The following is a 10,496-nucleotide window of genomic DNA, read 5'->3' on the forward strand; positions in this document are numbered from 1 at the left end:
GTTTCTTCCACGGGCCAGATCCTGGCTCTGGAGTCCATGCCAGACATTAACCTGCTGGATTATTTGCCAGAGATCCTGGATGGACTCTTCCAGATCCTGGGCGATGACGGCAAAGAGATTTGGAAACTGAGTGACAGGGGAGGGGCAGGCTGCCAAAGCCCTGGGTGCATATACATACCCGGCATCCAACAGACAGGCAGCGCTGGGAAAACAAGAAATTGCTCTCTTCCTCCAGATCCGTGTGCTTCCCGCTTTGAGGAGCTAAGAGCTCGTCCACCCCAGCCTCTGAGGAGCACTCATCTGACAAGTGTATCCCATCACGTGTGGTCCCCCTCTGGGTGGATGACCCAGAGCAGAAGTGGCACTGGTGGAGGCTCCTCCAGCCCTGGCTGGCGTGTGCTGTCTCCCTTCCCCTCTGCTCATTGGTAGGTGTCAGGTGGTCCTTGGAGAATTCTTGAAAGAAATTAAGAAGAACCCCTCCTCCAGTGTTAAGTTTGCCGAGATGGCCAGCATCCTGGTGATCCACTGCCAGACCACGGGTGAGTGTGTCAAGGCCCCAAGGCCACCCCCTTCCTCAGAAGCACCTTCTGTCTCACCATCTGGGAGAGAGGCCTGGTTGGAGTGTGAATCAGAGTGACAAGGTTATCTTGGAGTGGTGGGTCCTTGTGGGAGAGAATCTGGTTCTCTAACAAAAGTGTAACTAACCAAAATCAGGAATTAAAAAATGGGGAACCTTATTATATATCCTAATTTACTATTTATCAACCTATAGTAATATTAACAATGTTCTGCTTGTGGCATAACTTTTTATTGTATAAATAATATATGATGCTCAGGTGTGTAACTTAGAAAGAAAACGTGTTTCTCAATCCCTGCACAATGAACACCACAAAACACGGTTGAAAAACTAAAGAATACTTACATAAATGGAAAGATATCCCAATTTCCAGTCAAGATGGCGGAGCGGCAGGACCACAAGCTCGTCTCTCCTCACAACTACAACAGAACCATAACTGACTGCTAAACAACCATCGAAAAATAAAAGACTGGAACCTAGCAAAAAAGATCTTCTTCAACTGGAAACATAAAGAGGGAACCAGAGCAGGGTGGTAGGAGGAGAGTACTCGCAATATAATCAGGCCCCATACCCCCCAGGGTGGGCGACCCACAAGCTGAAGAATGATTAAGTCGCAGAGGCCCTCCCACAGGAGTGAGAGTTCTGAGCCCCACGTCAGGCTCCCCAGCCCCAGGTTCCAGCATTGGGAGGAGGAGGAGACCCCAGGACACCTGGTTTTGAAGGCCTGTGGGGCTTAACCTGGGGGAGACAGAGACTTCACTCGCTTGGGAAGCATACATAGAATCTGACGTGTACCAGGTCCAGGGGCAGAGGCAGTGATTTCATAGGAACCTGGAAATGTACAACCAAGAATACTCTATCCAGCAAGGCTCTCATTCAGATTTGATGGAGAAATCAAAAGCTTCACAGATAAACAAAAGCTAAAAGAATTCAGCACCACCAAACATTAAAGGAACTTCTCTAGTCATCAAACCATAAGACAAAAAAGAACAAAAAGAATAAAGAGGGAAAAAAAAGACCTACAAAAGATTGCTTTGGCAGTCTGAGGTCTTTTATGGTTCCATATAAATTTTGGAATTGTTTGTTCTACTTCTGTGAAAAATGTCATGAGTATTTTGACAGGGGTCGCACTGGATCTGTAGATTGCTTTGGGTGGTGTGGCCATTTTGCTAATGTCAATTCTTCCAATCCAAGAGCACAAGACATCTTTCCATTTCTTTGTATCATCTTCAATTTCTTTCATCAATGTTTTACAGTTTTCAGAGTATAGGTAACTTCCTCAGTTAAGTTTTTTTCTAGGTATTTTGTTGTTTTTGATGCAGTGGAAATGTTTATGCCAGTTACAAAATTCTGGTTTTTGAAGTGAAAAAAAAAAAGTGAATGAAGGGCCGCAAATGGCAAAATATTCCTCCTCCTTATGGGTGAGTTGTATTCCATTACATATATATGCTGCATCTTCTTTATCCATTCAACTGTAGATGTGCACTTAGGATGCTTCCGTATCTTGGCAATTATAAATAATGTTGCTGTTAATAGCAGGGTGTATGTATCTTTTTGAATTAATGTTTTTGTTTTTCTCAGATATATACCCAAGAGTGGAACTGCTGGGCCATATGGTGGTTCTAGTTTTAGTTTTTTGAGAAACCTTCATATTATTTTCCATGGTGATTGCACCAATTTACATTCCCACCAACAGTGTTCAGGGGTTCCCTTTTCTCCACATCCTTGCCAACATTCCTGCCATTTTGACAGGTGAGAGATGTTATCTCATTGTGATTTTGATTTGCATTTCCCTGATATTAGTGATGTTGAGCAACTTTTCATGTTCCTGTTAGCCATCTGCATTTCCTCTTTTGGAAAAATGTCTGTTCAGTTCTTCTGCCCATATATTAAATGGGTGGATTGGTTGGTTGGTTGCTTTTTAACTGAAGTACAGTTGTATTAGTTTCTGGTGTACAGCGTGGATGGACTTGGAGGGCATTATGCTAAGTGACATAAGTCAGACAGAGAAAGACAAATACTGTGAGATATCACTTACATGTGGAGTCTAAAAAAAAAAAAGCAGCAAACTAGTGAATATAACAGAAAAGAAACAGACTCCCGGTTGTAGAGAAGGAACTAGTGGTTACCAGGGGGGAGAGGGAAGGAGGTGGGGTGAGATGGAGGTGGGGATTAAGAGGTACAAACCATCAGATATAAAGTAAGCTACAAGGATTTATTGTACAACATGGGGAATATAGCCAATATTTTATAATAACTGTAAGTGGAGTGTAGCCTTTAAAAATTGTGACTTACTATGTTGTATACCTGTAACATGTAATATTGTACCTCAACTATACTTAATTTTTAAAAATATGATATTGTAAAATACATAAATAAATTTTTAAAATAAAAGATATCCCACATTTATGGGTTAGATGACTTAATATTAAGATGATTGATGGCAGTATTCCCAAATAGATCTACATATTTAATTCAATCTGCATCAAAATAACAGTTGCATTTTTTTCAGAAGTTTTTCAGATCCTACAATTCACATGGAAATGCAAAGGACCCAGAATATCCAAAACTACCTTTCAAAAGAAGAACATTGGAAGAGTCACACCTTACTACAAAGCTCTAGTAATAATGATAAGGTACCAAGACAATTCCATGGGGAAAATGAGTCTTTTCAACAAGCAGTGCTGGAACAGCTGGACCCCTTCCTCACAGCCTTCACCAAACAGTAATTCCAGATAGATCATAGGGTTAAACAAATGTCCTTATTTAAAACTATAGAGTTCTTAGAATAATATTTAGGAGTAAATCTTTACGTCCTTTGGTTGAGCAGCAGTTTAAAATATAACATCAAAAGGTTATGGGACAAAAGAAAGAGTCATCAAAATTACAAACTTTTATGCTTCAAAAGATACTATGAAGAAAGTGAAAAGACAGTTCTACACAAGGAAAAGGAGTATTTGCAAATCCTACATCTGATAGCAGACTTGTATCTAAAATATATAAAGAACTCATAACTCAAATTAAAAACTAACTCAGTTTAAAAAATGAAATCTGAATAGACATTTCTCCAAAGAAGATACACAAATGGCCAAAAAGCACAGAAAAAGAGGCTCAACATCCTTAGCCATCATGGAAATGCAAATCTTTACAAAACTTTACATCTATGGGTGTTAGTTTAGTATCATTGACTAGTATCAAAAAAAAGAAAAGAAAAAGAAATGTGTTGTCAAGAATGTGGGGTAATTTGAACCCTTATACATTGCTGCTGGGAAATGTGAAATGGGACAGCTGCATTGGAAAACAGTTCGTAAGTTCCTCAAAAAACATATGACCTAGCAACTCCATTCCTAGGTATGTATCCAAGAGAAATGAAAACATGTGTCCACATGAATGTCCTAACAACACTATTCCTAACAGCCAGAAAGTAGAAGTGACCCCAACGTCTATCAGCAGGTGAAGGGGTAAGTAAAACGTGATATATGCATATGATAGATATTATTTTACATTTAATCCTGTGAAGGACATGATCAGACTGGTTTCATATAGTAAACAATCTTATGGCTACAGGGGAAAAGGGGGTGGGAAGGGATAAATTTGGGAGTTTGAGATTTGCAAATGTTAGCCACTATATATAGAAATAGATAATAAAAATTTTCTTCTGTATAGCACAGGGAACTATATTCAATCTATTGTGATAACCTTTAATGAAAGAATATGAAAATGAATATATGTACGTATATGCATGACTGGGACAGTGTGCTGTACACCAGAAATTGACACATTGTAACTGACTGTACTTCAATTAAAGAAAAAGATTTCCTTTACTGTCAATGTGGATAATTGGGGGGTGGGGGGCTAGGGATAATACTGAAAATGGAGAAAGGGAAGACACGGGGAGACTGCTGTTATGTTCCAAAGATGCCTGCACTGAGGCAGTAGTAGGTGTGACACGGAAGACGAGACAAATTTGGGAGATATTAAGAGTCAAGAATGAATGAGACACAGCGAGCCACGGAGGAGAAAAGGGAAAGAGAGGAGTCATAGCAAGCACCTGCTCATGAGGAGTCCACTTGGGCAGTGTCACCAGAGAGTAAAAGCTCCCAAACTGTACAAATATCAAAAGTTAATGAACTTTCAGAAACTCTCTACTAGAACAGGCTACACAGCCAGACTCCCTGGATTCAAATCCAGCTTCTTCATTTCCTGCATTGCCTCGGGGAAGTGATCTACACTTACAGGCCTCCGTTTCCCATCTGTAAAGTGGAGATAATATCACCTATCCGTTGAGCTGTGCGGATTAGACAGTCAGTAAGAGGTGCTAGGACTCCTCAAACACTTGCATGTATCTGGACTATGTATAAATATATGCATCGATGTACTAAGTCCTTACCTTATCAATCCGCAGCAAGCCTATCTCTTTACTATGATTCCTAACATCTGCATGGCACCCAGTGCTAACTGATGCAGCTTATACCCTGGGGATGCCTGAGAGGCAGCAAGTCTCAAGCTGTGGCGTGGTGGATTTGCAGGCCTACTCACCAGTAAATAGCTAGCAAATATCAATGACTCCATCGTAAAAATAGATGCATTCAGACCTACGATGTGAAGGTTCCAGGCTCAGTACACCCACTCCGTTTCCCTTGCTTAGCAGCCCTCTTCAACATCACATATGTGTTTACTGTAATGACTGACTGACTGCCTTTTGTGGAAACTGTCAATATTCTGCACATGCAGCATCTGGAAGGATTAAGCAGAACACTAGGGAATTGAAAGATACAATTACATGAAAATTAAGAAGGAAATAGAAAGATGTGTTCTAAATCCCCAGAAAAGAGTTTTAGTAAGCTTTTACACTTTTCCCCCTCTTTTGTGTTAGTCTAATATTAAATAGAGTTCTGTCCCTTTAACTGTCAAATGGCTTTCCAACCTATAAGTAATCGTTCTCCACAGAGGAGTCTTTTAAAAGTTATAAATAAAATATCCAAAATACTTTCTTTTTCCCACAGATGAAAACATTAGAACACTGACCTTTCAATCTGTTCTGTACAAGAATGAGTTGTTGTGTCAACACAGTGCTCCCAGCTACAGCACTAAAAAAAACAGGCTTAATTAAAGACCGAGAAGAAACAGCATGTGGGGCCTAAGTCACTGAGGTACAATGAAGAGTTGTCATCGTCAGAGTCAGTTCTCTATGAACAAATCTCTATGTCAGTGCCAGGAGGGGAAGAAAAAGAAACAGTGAAGTAAAAGTGTGATGCTATCAAGGAAAAACATCATGGTATCAAACGTCAATATTCACACTAAGAACTGAAAAACAGTTTTTCTTTAGTACTTACTTCCAGAGTCTGAACACTACTCCTAACATCATAAAACATCTTTGTTCTACCAAAGCAAAAAAAAAAACAAAAAACAAAAAACAAAAAAAAAACTCTTTGGATATAAAGAGATGCCATTAACCACATACATGTTTTTCAAGTTAGAGCAGAAGCACAAAAAGGGAAAGTAGCTTGCTTGGCCAGGACCACAAGGTCAATGCTTTCCTGGGTTGATTCCAGAACACTGGTTACATACCTTCCTCAAATTCTAATTTGAAGGAGAAAGTGCCCCATTATCACAGCACTGTTTTCCAGAATTAAGCACGGCTCTGGCTACCTTCTAGCAATAGCCTGCTAGCCTGTCCCCGGCCCTTCTGCCACGGCCCTGCCGTCAGAGCAGCGGGGCAGCACAGTGATGAGAAAGAGGGCGGATGTGCCCTGGTTCAGCCTCAGCTCTGCCACTTCCAAGCTCAGTAGCTTTTGGACTAGTACCTACTTGAGGCTCTTTTTCCTCATCTCTAAAATAGGGATGAGAGCAACTCCTCAGCAGGGTTATGGTAAGGCCTCAGGCCTCAGTGAGACAATGTACGTTAAGTGCCCATTTCATTTCTCGGCGCATACATTTGACGGTCCGTAAACAACACTGACCACTTGCTGACCTTGTATGTCATCATACTCTCTAGATTGTGTATTTCTTATGACAACTTCTTTTTTTTTTACCTGTAATGAAGGCTAACTCAGCTCAGTGGGAATGTTCAGTATCAGAAGTCTCTACAGCTCTCTCAGACATACAGAACTTGGTCGGTTTCCCCGCAGCACAGTATTACAGAACGGTTGTCAGTGGGGGCCCTGGTGTCCACGCTGCCTGCTCTCACTAGTTACATTTCAGTCCTGGTGTTGGTACTGTTTCATAACATACAGCTTTTGGCACGTTACTTACTTACCTGTGTTTCAAGTTTCTCATTTATAAAATGGAGATATAGAAATATATATATATATATATATATATATATATATATATATATATATATAGGGTTGCTGTAAAATTAAATATGGTAAATATACATAGAGCTATTAGAATAATGCCTGGTCCAAGGTGAGCTCAAAAAACATTTGCTATTACCTGAAAAATGTATATGCACAATGAATATTATTTTATATTTATGGTAATAGTAGTATTTCTCAGAATTTATAGGATATAAAGTTATGGAGAGAGGGAGTGGGATAAATATCATGATAAGGCCAACAGGAACACATATAAAGGAAAAATATTGACCAATACAAGATAGAAAGTAAGTGAATAAGAATCACTATAAAGAAAGAATCCAGCCTTTACAGAGAGCACCAAACTGGAATGAGTTAACGATGGAATGAAATGGAAAAGAACACAACACATAAAACTGCCATATTTTAACTGTATGAGGGACAGCATCGCGGAGAAGACAGTGGGAAGATTCAGAGCGATGACAAAAGAAATACAAGCTATTTGAAACAGTAAAAGACGTGAGCAAAGGTATGAGAGGAATAGCAACGGCCCGTTTGGAGGCCAGTAACCAGATGTGAGTCTGCCTGGAACTGAGGGTTCGTGTAGGAGAACATGTGACACAATGCTCTCATTTCCTTTCCCCTAGAGCTCAGCATGCTCACAAAAGGTGCTCATTAAATATCTATGTAAAAGACAGAATGAATTCCAATCGCAGCCGGTCTAAAATGCTAGATTAAGCAGAGCTTCCCATAAATGTACCAGGGCACACTGTTGTTCCCCAAATAGGTGTCAGCTGTACTGAGAGGGTGATTCAGCCCTTAGAATCCAAAACCTCTGGCCGTAAGATGGATTGCTTACTACCCCAGTGTATCACACAAATGTCATCATTTTCTAAGTGGACCATGCCATAAAAAGTTAGGAAACAATGAATTAAAAATATGGCTATTACACCACAGGTAATGAGACAGAGATAAAGAAGACTAAATAAAAGAGGAGATTGTAGATCCGGGATTTGTAGATACTAACTACTACATATAAAATAAACAACAGGGTCGTACTGTAGCACAGGGAACTATATTCAATACCTTGTAATGGCCGATAATGAAAAAGAATATGAAAATAAATATATACATGTAGAAATGAATCACTATGCTGTACACCAGAAATTAACACAACATTCTGCAGCCATTATGGAAAACAGTATGGAGATTCTGCAAAAAACTAAAAATAGACTTACCAAATGATCCAGCAGTCCCACTCCTGGGCATATATACGGAGGGAACCTTAATTCGAAAAGACACCTGCACCCCAATGTTCATAGCAGCACTATTTACAATAGCCAAGACGCAGAAACAACCTAAATGTCCATCGACACATGATAAAGAAGTTGTGGTATATTCATACAATGGAATACTAAGCCATAAAAAAGAATAAAATAATGCCATTTGCAGCAACTTTGATGAACCTAGGGAATGTCATTCTAAGTGAAGTAAGCCAGAAAGAGAAAGAAAAATACCACATATCACTTAAATGTGGAATCTTAAGAAATAAAAAATGCACTTATTTACAAAACAGAAACAGACTCACAGTCATAGAAAAACTTACGGTTACCAGGGCAGGAAGTGGATGGGAAGGGATAAATTGGGAGTTTGAGATTTGCAGATACTAACTTCTATACATAAAACAGAAAAACAACAAGTTTATACTGTGTAGCACAGGGAACCATATTCAGTATCTTGTGGTAACCTATGGTGAAGAAGAATATGAGAACAAATGTACATAGGTTCCTATGTGACTGAAGTATTGTGCTGTACACCAGAAGCTGACACACGTTGTAAACTGACTGTACTTCAATAAGAATATATATTTTTAAAAGATACAACATTGTAAATCAAATATACTTCAATAAAAATAATAAAGGCAAAATTGGGAAAAACCGAAAAATGAAAAAAAATAAAATCAGATACACTGTACAATGGTTGTTGCCTAGTTTGATGTTACTGTGGAAGATCAAGTCAAGACACGGAGCAGAAGGAGCCATTCAAAAACTGCTGTAATTGGCAAGGCACAGAAAATAAAGACCAAAATTTGTATCTGAGCAAGTGTTAGAATGCACACTATTGACAAATTCCTCCTAGTCTTTAAGAGATGATAACAACACCTATTATTTACTAGAGGCTCACTATGTATCAAGCCTCATGCCATATTATAAATACTATCTCATTTTATCCTACAGGCATCCCAGAGGGTAGTCATTATTATCCCCACTTTGTTCATAAAAGGCAAGGCTTAGAATATTAAGTCACCTGTCCAAGGTTACCCAGCCAGTAAAATGGCAGAGTCAGAAATCAACCCAGGTCCATCTAACTCTCAAGTCTAAGTCCTTATTAAATACATTTTAATAAGTAAGTCACTCAAGAAAGGGCTCTGAGGAAGGCATCTCAGGTACAAAGAAAGAAGAACCACTGAGGCAAACACGGGCAAGGCCCATCTACGCACTGTTCCGGGAGAGGCTGTCCTTGCCCAAGGCTCACTGACTAGATCCATAGTGTAAGAAGTCTAGAGGTCTGTGTATTAGTTTTTTAATGCTGCAGTAACCCATTGCCACAAATTTAGTGGCTTTAAACAGCACAAATTTATTACTGGACAGCTATATAGGTCAGAAGTCAGCTAAGAGTCTCACTGGTCTAAGATCAGGGTGTCAGCAGGGCTGTATTCCTCTGAAAACTACAGAAGAACCTACTTCCTTGCCTTTTCCAGCTGCTCGAGGCCACCAGCATTCCTTGGCACATGGTCCTTTGCCACCTTCTTCAAAGCCAGCAATGGGGGGTGAGCTCTTCCCACACTGCTGTCTCTATTGTTCTTCCATAATCTCATCACCTGTTCACCTCAGAAAGGTTCTCCAATGATAAGGAAACATGCGATTAGATTGTACACACTGAGGTATTACACCAGTCTCCCCATCTCAAGGAATTTCAGTTAATCACATCTGCAAAGTCCTCTTTGCTATGTAAGGTAATAGGTTGTGAGGATTAGGACAGAAGGATCTATGGGGGTTGGGGGGATATTATTCTGCCTACCACAGTCTGACTATGAGAGGGTGGTGCAATGTTTGAACCACGTAATTAGCCTCCTCATTCTGGTTCCTTGTGTGCAGGGCAACTCACAACACTTCAGCTTGCCCTAAAGCTTGCTTACAGGAAGAGAGTAGGCTGTTCAGGGGAAACCATGTCCCGTGCCCTGTGCCAACACATTTTACATTATATTCAATAATTTGTTTCCTGATTTATACATGAGTATCTTGTGAGTGCTAACAGAATGAGCCAGGGTCTCTTAGTCCAAAAATTCTGGGACTCAGACAAAATCAATTTTCTCAATCTTTAAGTTAAGGATCAGAGTCAGGGGGGTTGTATCTGTGATAAAAACAACCACTTGAAAATCATGTTGAAGAAGCTATCTGTAATTAGATATATCTAAGAATGCAGCTATATGTGACTCTCTTTGATTTACAAGACTTGCATCAATGAAGAGAATACAGTTTTTTGATTGCACCTGTGTGATCAATCAAATGGTGTGAAGCAGAAGGCAGCAGGGAATTCAAGCCAGCAACTTTAAAAAT

General features: G+C 39.8%; 1 protein-coding gene across 3 annotated transcripts in view; it reads left to right on the plus strand.

Annotated features, from left to right (window-relative positions):
• LOC105079804 (uncharacterized) overlaps window positions 1-6,904 on the plus strand; it is a 429,087-nt gene extending 422,183 nt beyond the window's left edge. For 2 of the 3 annotated variants that reach the window (XR_012509222.1, XR_012509216.1), the window contains one exon: window positions 236-6,904. The gene's annotated coding sequence lies outside the window, so the exon portion shown is untranslated. The remainder of the gene's footprint in view (window positions 1-235) is intronic. The other variant, XR_012509217.1, reaches the window with a different exon arrangement.
• Window positions 6,905-10,496: the final 3,592 nt, after the last annotated feature.

Source organism: Camelus bactrianus, chromosome 9, assembly GCF_048773025.1.
Source record: "Camelus bactrianus isolate YW-2024 breed Bactrian camel chromosome 9, ASM4877302v1, whole genome shotgun sequence".
In the NCBI taxonomy this organism is placed as follows: domain Eukaryota; kingdom Metazoa; phylum Chordata; class Mammalia; order Artiodactyla; family Camelidae; genus Camelus; species Camelus bactrianus.